This window comes from Caloenas nicobarica, chromosome 3 (assembly GCF_036013445.1).
Source record: "Caloenas nicobarica isolate bCalNic1 chromosome 3, bCalNic1.hap1, whole genome shotgun sequence".
Taxonomy (NCBI): Eukaryota; Metazoa; Chordata; class Aves; order Columbiformes; family Columbidae; genus Caloenas; species Caloenas nicobarica.
Window position 1 is genome coordinate 98,132,684 of NC_088247.1, and position 18,253 is coordinate 98,150,936.

An 18,253-nucleotide genomic window follows, 5' to 3' on the forward strand; every position below is an offset into this window, starting at 1 on the left:
ATTTCCACGACACTGGGTGACAGACAGAATTTGCCTCCAGATGGTGCTAGGGAACAGGTGTGCAATAGCCTTAAGAGTATTGTGACTGACATTAATGATTAACAATGGTGTTTGTCATAGGAGATGCTCAGGCTTACATGTGCTTCCTGCTGCCTGTGTGAAGGGAAGGCTTCCAGTATTGCATGGGAATGCAATTAGATATGGAGATGCTCCTGGTGAAAAGTCAGGCAATGCCCAAGCGATTGCAGAGTTATCAGCTTCTATGAACTTCTTAGCCTAGGATGAAAACACTGGTTCTGTAAAAGGGGGAATATCAGGTATTTAGTCTGCTCAAAATCCCTCTCTCTGCAAGGTAGAAACATTCCTCTGGTTCAGGCTTAGCCACGTGCTCAGATGTTACTTGGCCTGAGCTCTCAAATCCTTTTTGCTGCTGCGGCATTGCAAAAAACGGTTGACAAGCTCGTGTCCTGCAGCTCCCAGCTCATCAGGGCGCTGCCAAGGGCTGCCAGCTCCACATGGGCTATGGGGGGCTCTGCAGGACGGCCTGCGCCCCCCAACCCTGCAGTGGCGGGGCTCAGATGTGCTTGTGGTGGTACGGGAGCATGGTTGGGACTGGGGAAAGAGGCAGGGGGTAGGTTCCCCCTGAGTGAGAGAAACCTGGCAGTGCAGCAGCCGTGGGCAGGATGAGCCTGGCAGGGCGCCTGTGGCAAAACAGACCGGCTTTGTCCTCTCCTTAGACCTGTGGCGCCTGAGCTCGGTCGTGGCATAGGTGGCCTGGCGCTCCAGAAGAGGAAAGTGCAGGGTCATTCCCACCCTGTCTCAGCATCCCCAACACCAAACAAGGGTCCGAAGTAGCACCCTTTCCCCAGTGCCATCGGTTTTGCTGCGCAAGCTGTGCCTCAGCGCCTGCAGCCAGTGCCGGGGGGGGTGACAGGCGCTGGAAATAACATCTGTCACTGCTTTGCACAGGAAACCCAACTTTTTAAGAGACTCACTCGGGACTGGTGGTAGCTCTAACGTGCTGGGGGAGGACGTGTGGTTTCTGAGCTGGAAAACATCGTTGATCCCTCAGCAGTCTTTACCGTGAAAGGCGAATTTAGCCAGGAGCTGGCATTTCTGCGTGCAGTCCCAGGCTAATGCCTGGTCTGGAGGGGCTTGGGAAGGCAGAACAGCTCCTGGGGGAGCCATGTGGCTGCAGACCGTGAAACCCTCTGTGCCCACAAAAGCTGGCCTTTGCAATAGCGGTGTCTGTGCTGAACCCTGTTGCAGCTGCTGAGGTTGTCTGGACAAGCCATGTTCCCTCCTGCGTAGCACAGGACACTGGAGTGCCAGGAGTGTACTGGGGGAAGGAGCCAGTGCAAATTTAGCCGAATGCCATGTTTAGCTTTCAGGAAGCCTGAGGGGAAATAGAAAGCGCAGAGTTAGTAGAGACTCGAATTTTCTTCTCAGTCATGCCATTAATTTGGGGGGACACTAACAGCCCCAGTCAGCTCTGTCTCACAGAAGTGGAATGGCAGTCTGCAGCAGTATGGGAAGCAGTAGGTCCCAAGCTCCATCTGATACCTTTAGCCATCATCTTTCCTCGATGTGACAGAAAAATCAAGAAAGGTTTGTGATTCCTTTAGCATAGTTAGTGCCTTCGGAGTGCCTTGCTTGTTAGTTAGTGCTCTGTTATTGATGCAGCTCTGGCTGGTACAGCTTCTGCCAGGAAAAAAAACCAACCCATGTCACTTGGTTCTTTCCAGGCTTAAAATAATGCACTCAGATGCACTCTGTGCACTGGGAACTCCCACACGTGCAAGGACTTACAGTGAGTGCATAGCTTAATGCCAGGCATAAATAATGAGGGGGATGCAGGGTGATGGTAATAATGTGAAGGTACTTTCCATAGGCTGAGCTTGTAGATCTACAGACTTTCTAAAGCAGATTTGTCTGTTGACAGAGACGAAATAGTGGATCAGTGTATGCCATCAGCAGCTATGAAGTCACACGAAGGTGCTTTGTGCCTTCCTTGTTCAATGAGCATCTTGAAGAAGTAGCAGGGGCTGGAAAGGTGGTGAAATTGCAATTCCTCGGCTGGCTGGTGTTGATGCCCCACCCATGCCACGTTGTTTGCAGGACTTATGTGGAACAAGACTTTGACTTTGCCTGAAGGCCAGGTGACTTGCAAGAGTGGAGTGAGTACAGTAGAATTAAAAGGTTCAGCATTAAGTCACTTGAGCTCCACAGATCCTGGAAATCTCCTCTGAGTTCAGGACTAACAGTTAAGTGTCTGTCTATGGGCTCTATCTGTGCTCACTCAAATAGTTTTTGGAGGGCTGCAGGTGGAGCATTCTCCTGGGGCCTTTCTTCTGAAACTTGATTTAGTCATGGGCTAATGGGATGTGAATCTGCTGAACTCTGGGACAAACTGCAAGGGTGATGAATTTTTCCAGATTTTGAAATGGGAGCAAGGGAGGACATGGTGATGAGGTCAAGTGGATGACACGCTGTTTAATCTTGCTGTTTGTTGTGATAAGAGTTTAAACAAATTGACCGAAGTCTTTTACTAGAGGTGCTTCCAACAAGCTCCTATGCAATGCATAGATAGGCTCTCTAGAGGCAAAAGCAAATAAATAATTGGCTAGAAATGCAACTTTCATCACTAATGAACTTCTGCATTTGTTTGTTTTTTCATTACTACAGGCTGGGGCTTGAGCCTCTGTTCCCATTACAGAGCAGGAAAATGAATTTGAGAGGCTCACTGGCTTAGTAGAAAGGTTTGTTGTTCTTCTCTTTGCTTTCTATACACAGTACAAAGATACAGCTGAGATCAAAGAAAGGATATGAATTGCCATAGCACCTACTTGTCTCAGCGTTTTCCTCTTCAGCAGGTGGTTATCCATCCGTTCATTTCCCCTGCTGGGGTTGGATTTTCTATAGGTGTGGGGTGTGGGCACAATAACCCTCACTGCCCTACTTGCTGGCCCCACCACGCAGTGAGTGCAAGGTACCACCTTCAGGGCCTGGCAAACTTTTATTGACCCTCTTTGAGCTGCTGTGAATGACAAGTGAGAAAACACAGTGAGGATTGTGGTCCCGAACTCATGCCAGGGGCAGGAACTGATACTCATCTTCCCGAATGCTTGAGGCTGTGCGTAGAGAGATGCTGTCAACGAGTTGCTTAGTGCAAACAAAGGAGATCGGTGCTGCTGCTGTGTGTAGGTCTGCTGATGAAAATGGTGATGTGGTTTACCTGAAAAAGCAGAAACAGTGATGCACTGGGGGAGTCTGTAGGAGTATGGTGCAGCCACCTCTGCCCTAAAAACCAGTGTAATGCACGATGCTGCTGTTTGGCTTGGCTGCTGGAGAGGGCTTTGGTGTACCGAGCCGCTGGTGCGTGGAGTGCTTGTCACGTAACGAGTGCGCAGGTGGCATCAAGGATCTGAAGGCAAAGAGATAAAAAAGCTAGAGACGTGGCACATGCGCAGAACGGGAAGATCTGGCTTGTTTTCAAAGGGCTGTGGTCTGAAAAACAAGCTACTTCTGCAATGGCACTTGAGGACACATCCAATGTCCTACCAAAGCAACAGTCAACATAAAAATAAATGGATTTTGCCTGCAATGCCTGGGTGAGTTAATATGTCTACACACACTGCCTTCAAAGGCAGGCGAGGCAGTGTGGCGTCCATGGCCAGTGGCTGCAAACAGATGAGCTGGCCAGCCACAGCAGAGCACCGGCACCATGGTGTGGCCGAGCAAACCTTCAGCTTCTCAGCACGGGAGGGGTACAGCAACCTGAAAGACCATGAGACAGCACTGACGTGAGGGGAAGCAGGGGTGCATCCTCCTGGTTTGGAAGTGCAGGGGGTGAGACATGGAGAAGTCACAGCACTGGGTCAGTGCATGGACTGTGTCTGGGGCTGGCAGTCAGAGCCTGCCTGCAGAGGTGGGACAGCTGTTTGTGCTCCCACCCTGCATCGTCTCTATCAACGAAGCCTGTAGTGCTAAACAGCAGCAGAGTTGTGTCCCGTGTTGCTGTGGTGCAGGATGTCCTCTCCATCCCTGTGGCTGCTGGCACTTACTGCATCTGGGTCACCCTTGTTGCCAGGGGATAACAGCTGATGTGCCCCTGCCTCCTCCTCCCCTGCAAAGGCATCCTGGCTCCATCACAGCGTGTTTTGGGGTTCACCTGATCCGAAACAGGGCAGACGGGCAATGCAGCAACGCAGTCCAGGTGAGGTGCCTGGCTCCTTCCCACGTATATTTTCTATTTCTGTGGCAGGGTATGGACACTGGGTTTAACCTCTTTAATATTCACATTCAGATTTTGTGTCTACTTTTTTGGTTGTGCCAGGACTGTATGTTCTGTCACCAAAGAGTGCAAACAGACACTTGACTCCTTGTCAGTGCCCAGCCACTGTACAGATCAATTCATGTGTCCCCCGTTGACAGGAGACAAGTTATCTCATGGGCAGCACAACCTATAAAACACTTTTTCCCTCAAGGATTTGTGACCTCCTCACCGTGGTAATGCCAGTCTCCTACTCATGTACTGTGATGCTCCCATTACAGCCCAGCACTCTCAGTGCTGCGTTTCCAGTTCCCCGTGTGTCTCCCCGATCGCCGCAATGGTGCCGCCAGCTCCTCTGCGTGCCCTCTGGGCTCTGCCCACCATCGTATCTCAGCTTTCTTCTGCGTCCCTGTGGCCTACCTGTAATTCCCCAGCTCTCTTCCACGTCACCTGCCCGCGCCTGTTGAATTGCCATTTGAGCAAGAAATATCACGTGCTGAGATTAGTCCAGGGCAGGGCAGGTCGTGTTTGGATAGCTGCTGGTGTCACACTCAGCAGCTGGGTGTGTGCCTCCTCCTGGTAGTTCTGAGGGGGACTGGAGACATTCAGTGTCAGCTACATGGCCAACAATTCTCACAAACCTTGTGGGAACTTTGTGTCTCCAAGAGCTCTGTCTGCCTGCCAAATTTTGTTGACCGTTGTCAAAAACGGTGAGTTGTGGACGTGGACCAGGCGGCAGCACGACCATGTTAACTGATTTCCATGGGAATGTGTATCTGTCAGACGCTGCGTCTCTCAGGTGGAATTGGACCTGCTATTTGGGACCTCCTGGGTCTGCTCAGCACATGACCGTTGGTGAACCCATGAAATGGAAAGGGCCTGGGATTATCTAGCAGGAAGGTCTGTCCTTGTGAAGTGCACTGCCTGGAGAGGGCACCTTTGAAGTCCTGCTTGGCACTGGCTTATTGGTATAAATACATAGAGAGAGCATTTTTGTGCTCAGAACATTTTTGGACACACAACAAAGGGGGAGGAAGTGAACAAATGGAGCGAGCGCTGTGGGAAAAGTTAAATGGACCCTTCTGCAGAGAGCTCCAGTCAAAGCATCACTAGATAACTTCCCTTCTCTTCAGGGGTCATTATTCTTGCCTGGGAAAGTCAGGGTGGAAACTCAGCTCTCTGCTACACAAGACCTCTGTGCTGAGTCGAGGCAATGGCAAGTAGACATACAGCACTATATAATATACATGAGAAGATGTCAGTGCTCTCCAAAATCATCCCTTCTGCACTTCCAGTGAGTGCAGGACATCCACTGCCAATCTGTGTCCCTATGACCATTTATCCAAAGAGTTTTTTTTCTTGATCGGCACCTGGAGGCTGCTGTGGTATCAGGGTGCTCAGAGCCTCCTCTTGTAGTCCTTAAGATGCCCTTTTCTGGGAGAGGTGCGGCTACACACAGTGGTCTTGCTTCATCCCTCAGTGGATGCAGTTTGTGGCAGGGGAGGGTGAATACCGGGGCATCACTGAGAAAGGCAAGGGCTGGCCCTGTTGCCACCAGTGGCGGACAGAGTTGAGGTTCAGCAGAAGCCCTGCTGGCAGAAGCTGTCTTGCCCCCATCTCCCAGGGATGGGGAGAAGTCTCTTTCCCACTTACCCCCCACCCCACATGGCACTGGATGGGGGTCTCATTGCTGGAAGCCCGCAGGTAAGTTTTACCAGAGATGAGGACAGGCAGCATGGGAAAATGTTGTGTCCGTGTGCTGTTTGCTGGTGCAGCTCCTGAACAAGACCCTGTGCTCTTGAACCGCCCAGAGCGACGAAGGACTCAGCTGAAAAGGCTGAGTGGGACTGGTCTTGTAGGTGGGTTCAAGAAGACCTGTTCCCTGGCTCTGACAGCTGCCATTCCTCTAGGAAGGACACCACCCAGGACGAGGCTGCCAGGGACAACTATGAAGTTGCCAAAATACCTTTCTCAGAGGTTTCCCAGCTGTTAGAAGACGAGGCTCAGTTCAGCCAAATCAGGAAGCATGGGCTCTTTCTTCCTCTGCTCACTAGCAGGGTTACCTGGACGATTAATAGCATCCCTCCAACACTCTTTAAATTTCTTTCTTAAAGGGCTGAGTAACTAGGTTACTCAGAAGCTGTTAGTAACACAGTAGACTGATTCCCTCTGTCCCAGATCGTCGTTTTCTTTATTTGGATTTCAAGATGTATGATAACACAGTTGTGTGTGGTTTACCACGGCTCAGCTTAGCACGCAGCAGTCTTCACAAAGTGCATGAGCTGGTTTATTACAGGACATGGAATCTGTCCTCCCACTCTTTGAGAAATACAAAGATAAGCTGGTGGCCACTGGTGAGGTAATCGGCTCTGATTTCTGTATAACCAAAGGTCATTTGATTTGACTATATGCAAAATGTAATCTCTGGCTGCTTACATTCCTCTGCATGGATTGACATGAAATGAGTTGGAATTAAACCCCAAACTTTTATTTTCCTGGCTAAACATCCATACAGGAGTAAAACGAAAATTGCAGATCCCACAAGGGGAATGTATTGATAGGAGATGTTTGAAATGCAGGACATTGTAGGGAAGCTAGAGAAGTGATTTTAATCACTTAGATCTTCACCAGGAGTACTTTCATAGCTGATGTCATATTTTCTTCATTTTTGTTCTTCATAAGTTATTGTATTTCCAGATATGTTGCCTTTCAGAGGGAGCTGCTTTCACAGAATCATAGAAAGGTTTGGGTTTGAAGGGACCTTCAAAGCTCATCTAGTCCAGCCCCCCTGCCATGAGCAGGGACATCTTCAACCAGATCAGGTTGCTCAGAGCCCCGTCCAGCCTGGCCTTGGATGTCTCCAGGAATGGGGCATCTACCACCTCTCTGGGCAACCTGGGCCAGTACTATACCACCCACATTGTAAAAAATTTCTTCCTCACGTCTAGCCTGAATCTCCCATCCTTTAGTTTAAAACCATCACCCCTTGTCCTGTCGGAACAAGCCCTGCTAACAAGTCTGTCCCCATCCTTCTTATAGGCCCCTTTTAAGCACTGAAAGGCTGCAATAATGTCTTTCCGGAGCCTTCTCTTCTCCAGGCTGAACAACCCCAACTTCTCAGTTTTCTGCTCTGTTTCTTCATTGCTAAGAGCTTCTGTGACTCTCTTCAGAAAATTAGGCCAGTAAAGGCACCCCTTCCCCACAGTTTGAAGTTCATTGCATTTTGTGAAGTTTTAACTGGCTCTTTGTGCAGGCTGGGCTGAACTTCATGCCATGGCTTGTGTCCACACCTCAGCAACACAAGCAGCAGCAGAGTTCTTGTGCTGCAGCTGGCCACAGAAAAACAACTGGACTTGCCAGTGCAAGTCAGAAACCTTTCACACAGTGTCTCCTTCATACATGGGACTTTAACTGGGCTCAACACCTGTTTCCTGCATCACAGCTCCACAGGAATCCTCTAAAGAACACAAGGGGTTGTTTTGAAGTTTGAGTTTATCCAAGTGTTCAGTGGCTTGAGATGAAAAAATAACAATACTTGCGAGCACTTACATCTAGGAGAGTGGTGTCTTTGCCAGATGTGAACTAGAAGAATGTTCCTTTCCAGCTGTGCCTCTGCTAAGGATGTAGGAGACTTCTCAGCTTTTCTCCAAAAGGAGACTTTGTTTTATGGTTCTTTTAGCACTCGCATCATCCTTCCAGTGGTAAATGGGTTATGGTCCCCCAGAAGGACCACTCAGGATTTAGACTTGTGATAATCACTCTCATGGCTTCATTTTTTCTCCTGTGCTACATGATGTAGCAGATGAAAGGTTCCCACTGAAGTAAGGAGAGAAAAATGGAAGTGGGCCTGCTCTCACCCCCAGAGAATTTTGCTGGTGATATGCCTGTGCAAGGCTGCACCACAGGGATGTGCCTCCTGTCCAGTTACTCTTAAAAACTCCTTCTTGACTCAAGTTCAGGTTTCAGCCTTTGATATACGTAACTTGCAATGGAGGAGGGAAGATGGGACAAAGAAGCTTATGTTCTTATTATTATAAATAAGCATGCTGCATACGGTTTATATACATGGGGAAGGGGCATAGCTGTATTTGCATAGGTGCTGAGGACATTGACAGAATAAAAACGAGCTAAATCTCATACAATGCTTGTGAAAGACTCTCTTAAACTTCAGATGGATGTGAACAGCAACAAAAAGGAAATAACATATGGCCAGCAGTGATCACTGGAAAACAAATATCTGGAGGAAATCAAAGATCAATTTTCCAGAGCAGTACTGCTTTGCAGTGCACTGTCTGTGTAATCTGGCCATAAGCCAGTTTGAGTGATCAGGAGAGGATGTTTTGGATATAGTCTACTGCCAGCTGTTCCATTTCCACCCTTTGGACCTGGCATAGCAGATACAAAGGTGGGGCTGGAAAAAAAGGGCTGGGTGTTTATCCCAGCCTGCTGCTTTTGGTGTCTGTCCAGCTCACGGTGAGTCAGAGCAGCCCCTGCTCACTCCGTGCCCTCCGGCTCTAATGGCCTGTTCAAAACTGTGTCAGGAGTGAGTCAGTGTAAAGGTTTGGGAAACCATTGCAGGATGGTATCCTTCCCCCAGACTACCTGCCCTGTAGGGTCAATCTGTGACCAAAAACCAGGTGAGGTCCTTTTCCCCCCACTTCCAGTAGCAAAAGGATGCAGATCAAACTGTGCCCTCCATGGTAACAGTTCAGTGGCATCATAGAATCATAGAATAGTTTGGGTTGGAAGGAACCTTTAAAAGTCATTTAGTCCAACCCCCCTGCCATGAGCAGGGACATCTTCAACCAGATCAGGTTTCTCAGAGCCCCATCCAGCCCGGCCTTGAATGTCTCCAGGGATGGGGCATCCACCACCTCTCTGGGCAACCCCGGCCAGTGTTTCACCACCCTCAGTGTAAGAACTTTCTTTCTCATGCCTAGCCTGAATCTCCCCTCCTTTAGTTTAAAACCATTACCCTTTGTCCTGTTGTAACAGGTCCTGCTAAAATGTCTGTCCCCATCTTTCTTATAGGCCCCTTTAAAGGACTGAAAAGCCACAATAATCATCTTAGCATGTGTTTAGTGAATGTGCAACAGTATTAAAACTGATGGAAGTAGAAGGAAAACTAGAAGGAAAAAGCAAAGGTCCACGTTGCTTTTCCACAGCTATCGTATCTGCACACAGCAGCGGGTGCAAACCGTGCTCCGGACCGCCCGTGGCTTCCTCCCCAGGTGACCTCTGCTCCTCACTCTCCACCATGCTCCCAGTGCCAAGTTGAACTCTGCTTACCCCCACAGCTGCTCTTTATTGCGAAAAGAAGGATATTGCTTTCTAAAAGTAAACAAATTAGAGTTTAAGATAAAAGTGATGAACTTGCTCGGCATTACCCATGCCTCAGCATTACTTAATACAGTGGGGTTTTTTGAATTAGGGTAGGAAAGTATGATTTCATTAGGAGTTTTTCCTCCCCATGGACTATTTTAAGCAGATATGTGTATTCCAAATTTGACTTACCTAATGGGGAAAAATGTATATAATTTCCACTCAGTTAAAAACAATCAGGTTTATGCATGCCTTAAAATATAAGCATGGCAGAAGACAATAGGCCAGAAAAAAGGGGCTGCAGGCCTGGAAGAGAGGTAGCCGAGCAATTACAGTGAAGATTTTTCCTATATTTGCAAGTCTCAGTATGGACCAGGCAGGTACTATTTGAAAAATGTGCCCATTACCAGTCCTCTGGTGACTGATAAAAAGTTAATTTGGTGGTACTTGCCTACTTACCAGTGGGCTGAGGGAATATCCACAGCCATTTCACCATATGGAGGGCAGGGTTAACAAATCCAAGCTCTGCATTTTCCAGTCACTCTAGTACCAACTATAATCTTGGAGTCTTCTTGTCCTCCTACAAGAAAACCTAATAGACAGTGTTTGGGTTGCTCAACATTGCAGCCTGATCCCATCTCCCTGGGTTTCTTACGTGCATTGCAGGTGTTCAGGACACACTGCTCCGTAACTTTGCTGGGAGACAATCTGTCACTCTGGAAGGGGTACAAGCTGGCTATTATTTTTCTTTTCCTCGAGCTGTTACATGGCATGATCAGGTTAGTCCTTGCAGAGTTCCTGGAAGCCATTTCAGCAGGATTATAATAGGATTGCATGAGCCTTGGCCTTTTGCTTTCTCTTCCAACTATCATTTTCTAGCACCTGAATCAGTGCAGAAGGAAAAGTGATACTAGCAGGGATGTGGGCTTGGCTGTGGCTGGCTGGGGGGTGACTTCCACGCCATGAAGAACGCCAATGCCCTCATAAACTTGTTTTCCTTTGGAGTGAAAATGAGGCACTGGGATTTTTTTGATTTTAGAAAAAAATATGCGAAAGAAACATCACATAGTAGTTCGAAGCTGAGCCCCCCGCAGGCTGTTGTTTTCAAACAGAAGTGCCCATTTTGAAATGAGAGGCTGATTTTTTTTCAGTATTTCCCAGGTAAAACCAAACATTTCAACACTTCTTAACTGAGAGCTCAGAATGAAATTCAAAATGAAATCGTTTGGTGTTTATAAAAGAAATAAAGTTTCCCAAACATGTAAGTAACTTTTGTCCCTCAAAAATGCAGCCCCTCCCAAGCCAGCTCCTTGTCAGGAGGTGGTGGGAGCTTCACTTTCACCCCCATCCATCCCAACACTGCACAGCCCTGCTCTTGCCCCACGCTCCAGCTGCTTCATCGCCTCCCTCTGACCTGATGGAGGCACAAAGTCTTTTCCTTCCAACATCCAGATATTTACCTAGGGAAGAGCTGAGCAGACAGGAGAGCTACTGAGTGTGCTAAATCACCCTAGGTAAAAGGAGGCAAGAATGAGCCTTCCCTATCCCTTCATTTAGGCTGGGAGGAGGGATGTTGGGATGTTTCTGAGCATGGTGCTCCCAAGCTGCCAGCCAGGTCATGGCTGTCGAGTTCTTTCACCAGTGTGTTGCTCTGACCCGTGCCTTTTCAGTAGCTTTGTGAATCTCCCTTCTGGCACCCAACACTGCTTTTGTCCTGTGTGTAGCCCAAGGCTGTTGTACAGCAAGCAGAGAGAATTAAACACCCGAAGCAAAGTCATTCTCAGGACCCAAGTTATTTCATCTTCATTCCTTTCCTAAGATTTATAAAAGCTGTAAGCTGTTTGTACTGTCTGAGGTCTTAAGGGACATAAATACTCTGTTCAGCCTGTGTTTGCAGTTCATTGGAAATATAGGATTAATTCCAAAGGCTTAAACAGTCTGAATGCCATTCATGCAGAGCTGGTACTTATTTCACATGTTGCTATATCGATTACTGTAGTGGGACTGACCTTCTCATGGGCTATTCGATCTTGTTTATTTTCCTGGCTGCACCAGCAAGATAAGTTAATTAAACAGATTCCACTGGAGAACATTTGCTTGGAGACTGATTCCCCTTCCCTTGGTTCAAACAAAGAGGTACAGTCAAAACCAGGTAGATTAGTCCCTATATTTATGCTCCTTTAAAATCCTTTTGCTATATTAAGATGGGGACAGAGGTTTTGGCAGTGCCCGTTACAATAGAAAGGGTAATGGTTTTAAACTAGAGGATGGGACATTTAGGCCAGACATGAAGAAGACATTTTTTACACTGAGGGTGGCGAAACACTGGCTCAGGTTGCCCAGAGAGGTGGTAGCTGCCCCATCCTTGGAGACATTCAAGGCCGGGCTGGACGGGGCTCTGAGCAACCTGATCTGGTTGAAGATGTCCCTGCTCGTTGCAGGGGGGTTGGACTAGATGAGCTTTGAAAGTTCCTTCAAACCCAAACTATTCTATGGTTCTATTATTTCTAAAGTTCATGCATTTTAGGAGCCCGAGTGATATCTAATATTTACGTATGTTCTTTCTTACTGTCCTGGTCTTATTATTAAAAAAAAATATATGTATATGTATATGTATATATTTATATTTATATTTAATAGCCACAGCATTTTCTATCTCACACGATAGAAAACCAAACTGTAAGTCAGCTGTTGGGCTGACATTATATGACATCTGCTCCAGTAAAACACAGTGATGAAGGCATTCACAGACACCTCAGGGATGCCAGGTGGTGGGCGAGTGCCCGAGGTGCTGAGCATCCTCTGTTCCCAGCGGTGCCCTCAGCAGCTGGGGGTAGCGTTGAGTGGGTCAGTGCACAGGTGGGAGGTGGAAGTAGAAGGCCAGGCTCTTCCTTGCTCTCGAAACATCTGGAAGAAGTAGATGTTGTCATTCATGATGTAAAAAAACTCTGCGGTTGTCCTGGTGAAGCAGCTGCCCACTGGCCAGCAGCTGTGGCAGTCACGTAATGCCTGAAAGGGGCACTAGGCTCCTATCCCCTGATAATAAAAGGGAGGGAAATTTCTGTCAGAGATTCTGGGTTTGCAGGTAATCTGAAATAGCTTAAATCTTGCTAGATGTGCTGCAAACGACAACTGTTTGAAAGGGTCTTTGGCGAACACTTGGAGTGTTTTCCCAACACAGGAGCTCCAACAAGGAAAGTCCCTCTTGGTGTCTGTCTGTCTGAGTTCCTGTTAAAATGATTAACACTGCTGGAATGTTAATGCATTTTCCATAATGTACTGTTGCAGCAAGGGTCTTGAGCAGGCATCTTTTATTGTTATTCAGTCTAAACAAAAAAATTCCTGCTGATTTTTAGTTAAGCTGGGGTCAGCCAGCATCTTGCCCATCAAATAGATGTAGACCTTTAAAGAACATGGCTCTCTTCCTGCTGATAACCTCTTCAGAAAGAAACTGGGAACTTCAAGCTGTTACTAAATATTTGGTTTTCCTCCATAGTAAAAGTAGCAACATTTCTCAAGCTTGGGTGAGCAACCTGTCTTTAAAATACAAGCACATTTCTGTACTAGGCTCTTAATGGCTCCAAATTCACATGTCCCTTCCATTTAATTTTCAAAGGATGTGTATACATGGACCACGTAGGTAAGTTACAATTAATCAGGTAGTAAAAGAGAGCTGGAAAATTGAAGTTATGTTATGGTGTTTTTTTCATGAGTATAGTGCTTTAAATTATTGTAACTCTTAAGTTATCTGAGAATGCCTAGAAGTGGAGAGGACATTTTATCCTCGTTGCTCTAAAGGGTGGTTTCACCAGCTAATTGCTTCAACATTGCTAAATATTCCTCTGTAGATGGGGTAGGGAGTGGGAGATCTCAGTGGATGTTCCGCATCCACAGAAGGCGACATCTGAGTTACTCAGTTGGGATGCTGCTATAGCCAGTAGAGAAAACTCTTGGGGAGCAATTCCTCTCACATTACTGAATCCTTATACCCTGAGCTGATAAATGGCTTGTGTTAGTGGAAACCTGCAATATCTCCCTGTTGTACTATTTAGGAAGGGGTGAAGTGCAGCTTAGCTGTACCTTGGGTGACGGGTGAACTGAGCCAATCCACTCAAGACACAGCTGGCTGCATCTGCATGGCTTCTCTAATCACCTCTGTACCACCGTCCTCTGATGGGTGAGGTTGATGTCACTCATCTCTCTCACAGAAGAGCTTTGTTGATTATCTTTTAGGAAAGAAATTAACCAGAGAAGATCCAGATTGTCTGCCAGCACATTGCTGTGGCGAAAGGCACGTGTCAGTGGAAAGAGTTTGTGAAGTAACACCAAAAGGTGCGTTGAAGCTTTTCCCCAAAGTCAACCAACATTTGAGTGAATGAGCGCTTGTCAAAACCAAGAATGTTCACCCAAGACAACCCTTCTGCAGATCATGCTTTTTATTAATTTTTGTGGGCATATGCACTTTTCTTACTATGTATAAAGGATTCAGATGGAGGTTACACTTTTTGTAATATATGAAGAGCCTATTAATCTCAGTGAATAAGAACCAAATAAACTTTACCAACTGTATTTGTTCACATGCTTTTTTTTGAACGCAAAACTTATTTTGTGTACATATTTTTTCCCCCGCTTGCTTTGATAGGAAACTCAGGGGTAGAATTCCATTACGTATATGAAATTGATAGCTAACTACAAAAAGAAAACCAGATGGCAGCATGACAGTAGTGCCAGGTGTACATTTCTGCCTCTTTTATATGGATGGAGACACTGAGAACCACAAATTTCTATTGTTTACGGTAGAGGAGTTCATTATCCACGTTTTAAAATTCAGAACTTTTCTCCTGTACTCAAGAGTATACTTCTGTATTCCTGTCAGTACATCAAAAATTGAATCGAGGTCATGAGCAAACATGCCTACTGTGGACAGACATGTCCCAAAATTGAGGTGGCCAAACACCTGGAGCTACGAACAAATTTCAGTTAAATGCTTCGTGTTGCAAGGACTCATTCTATGGGGGGGGTTATGGCTTTATCTTGTGGGGAGGGTGGGCAAATGTTGCTGGAATGAGGACTGCATAGGAGGAAGAGGATGTTTACATTTTCCCCTGTATTGTCTAATAGCTTTCAGTCAAGAAGTTAAAACATGTGACTCTCTGACTATTTTCTTTCAAGTTCAGCTTATTGAGGTTTGTTTAATATCCTGTTAAAATAGTTCATTTCTATCTCAGTTGGAACTTCAGATCTTTTGTTCTGAAATTCCTTTCTTAAACTGATGTAGTTTTCTTGTTTAAACGACTCATCTGGAAGACAAGTACCTGATGCCTTCCTGCCATGTAGGTTTGCTCTGCACCAAGAGATCAACAAAACATTGAAAACCATAACCAAGAGTTAAATGCATTATAAAGTAATGTTTAGACTTCTTCTGCCTGTAGAGACCAAAATACATGGTTTGAAACATTAAAGAAATAAAATCCTGGAAGTCTTGTCTGTGTGCCTGCTGTACATAAAAATTCCAGTTTTATTATAGATGAAGTGTTGGTATTTTGGCAATGTTCTACAATCACAGTCCAAATACATCTGCTACTTGGGCACAAGAAAGTAATTGCTGTGGAGTAAATTAGTATCAGCTACTTCCAAGTGACTGCCTGATACATAAGGCATGTTTCAGTCTTTTCACTGCATTCAGGAAAACGGCTGTGTTAATGTTTGGGTATACATGAGCAATTTCTGTCTCTATCGTGGAGAAACATATTCAGGAAAGCCTGAATTTTCAGCTAGAGGGTAGACTGAAAAAGGATAGCAGCAGCTTGAAGCTGAACTTGTGCTGTAAACCTTGACATCAGTGTTCTGTTTTTAGCTTAATAAATTGTCCATGAAAAGTAGAAATCCAAGGATCTGCTCTTTAAGTGACCTCCTGCAATGGATGTTTCTGACAGGATAACTTCATCTTGCTGGGCAGCTATGTCCTTGGGCCTGTTTCTCATACAAATGGGTGTAAATTAGAAGTAATGGTTGTCAAGCCTATGAAATACGGCAGTGCAAAAAGTCAGGAGATTAACTATCAAAGCATTGCCTTGATGTTGTCAATTTGTTTTGCCTTCCCCTTTCTTGTTTAGGAAGGTACGTTTGGTGATAAACATCCCCACAGATGGAATAGTATTGACTGTACCTCATCGAAATCAGTCTAGTTTTACTTCACTGAGATTGGTGTAGCTGTGGCAGGGTGGATTTGGCTTCTTGTTGATCCGTTGTAAATAAACTTCTTTCTGGAAAAAGTCTCCTCTCTTTTATGTGAGCTAAGTTTTATCCAGGTGCTCCTTCCACTGCCAGGCTTAGGCTCTCTTTCTCTACAGTTCTCTGATGACTGGTTAATTCTTCTGTGCAGGATCCCTGTGCAGGAAGCAGATGACGCTGTGTGTGCTGGACCATTAGGCGGACAGAGGAGATGCTGCTCTGTGGGTGCTGTGGCAGCGAAACCCACGGCGTGCTGGCCATGCTGGAACAGGCTGAATTCAGAGCTCACGCTGAGGGTATTACCTGGCAGCAGCTCCTGCTGCACAGAGCCAGGGGTGTGACAGGGAGAAAAGAATGAGAGAAGAGCAAAGCCTATTTTCCTCTGTCTTTAAGGAGTAAATGTTATCTTTGGATGCACTTTGAAGTCATCCAAAATTCGAAAGAAAAAAATGTTGAATGAAATCAGAAGTAGATCAACGTTTACACCTTCTTCCAAAAGAAGAAGATTTGTTCGGGACACTAATGGATATGACCCAACCAAAGTGTCACGGTCCTCTCTCCAGCCCCAAGGCCCTTCCACAGCCTGTGCCAGGGATCGCTGCAGCAGTTCAGCAGTGGGGACAACTGGGTCCCAGTAACCATGAACTGGCACTGCTGGAATTACTAGCTTAGACATAGTCTCAGGTGTGTTTTCAGCACATTTCTACCAATGTGTAACACGGATATGCATTCCTAAAGTGAAAAACAGCTATTCTGTTGCATTGATAATGTTTGTTTGAGTTCCCACTACACTTCTTTCTCTTGAAGTCCTGTTTTTAATAAGGCTGCGTTGCTACAGCATGTAGCTCTTGAACTGTGAAGTCAGGCGGAGGAATTCAGGAGAATTTATCCGGCATCCGATCTTATACAGGAAAAGTAAAAATAAATCCGGCTGTTTCTTGGTATGAATGAAAGAGGCAAGAACAGCCTGAATCTGACATAGGTAATTTTATTTTAAAAAGGGTTTCTAGCATTGTGATCTGTGAATTCAGGATTCACATCTCTAAAAATCCACAGTGCCTGCAGTCATCATTACTATTGCTCAGGGAAAGCAAACATAGCCAAATTAGTACTTTGAAGCATGTGTTCATATTACTATTCATGCTATAAATAAGATCAGGAACCATGGCCTACACAGATCACCTGATCTTGAGTAAAATACCAATTCATAATTAGTGAGGGAACTTAACATTTGGTGGCTAAGCGCATCCACCACACAGACACAGATCTGATTAGGCTCCGACACAGCTGTCAACAATGTGCAGCATATTATTTGCTGAACCCATGCCAAACGACTTCCCACAGAAGCCAGTAGAATACTTCTAACATTGTTAACAAACTTCAATATTTCTGTATTTTCCTAATGCTCTTTGTAGAACAATCCATATAATGTTATGGTGTCTGCAGAATTACAAATGGTGACACGGGCTGCCAGACACTGCTCCTGTGAAGACCTGGACCAAGCAGGGTTTGAGGAGAGATTGCTTACTGATGTGATATCTAACCGCCTCTGCACATGAGCCTGACGGCCAGTTTTCTGGGATACGTGTCAAAACAAATTTCAGAGGTTGAGTGGAAAGAAGGAATGTTTTGCCCGCGGCTCTGGAGGCGATGAAGGGTTGGGATGGATGCACATGCCCTAGCGATGCACCCACCCTGGCCACCCTCCTTTGCAATTCAGGCCTCCACGACTGCCCGCCTGTGTCTCATCACATCAGTACATGTCCGTACGACAAATGTGAAGAGACAACCCTGTTATCACAGCAGGAGGCCAGTGTTTTTCCCCGGACGCGCTGGGAGCGGCGTGGCCCGCGTGCCCGCGGCACAGCCAGCGCAGCAGCCTGCGACGTGCCCGGGGGACGAGCCAGCAAGGCAGGTCTGTGACCGCCCGGGCTCGCCCGTGCAGGCCACCCCGGCCAAAAAAGTGACTACAGGAGCGAGACTGAGCTGCTCCTTCCTCGGAGGTACTCCGGGCATCATGTACATCATTGCTGTCTCTGTATGCTCCTCAGTCACCGCAGGGGCAGCTTTACAGGTTCAGTGTAAAAGACAGTAAGAAGTATAGGCATATATATATGTATATATATACACACACACACGTATATGCACATACACACCCCAAACACCTGCCCAGCAACCAGCGCTGCAGCAATAGCTTTTCGGATCCACCTTCGGCCACTTCAGTGCCCGGCCCAGCGCGATCCGCCGCTCGCGTCCCCGGGGCCACCTCCGCTGCGCTGCGCTGCGCTCCGCTCCGCTCCGCCCGCCGGGCTGGGCCGGGCCGGGCCGGGCTGGGCTGGGCCGCCGGGGCGGGGCGGCGGCGGAGCCGGAGCGGGAGGCGGGTGACCTTGGCAGGCGGAGCCGCGCTGCGCCCGCCGCCGCCGC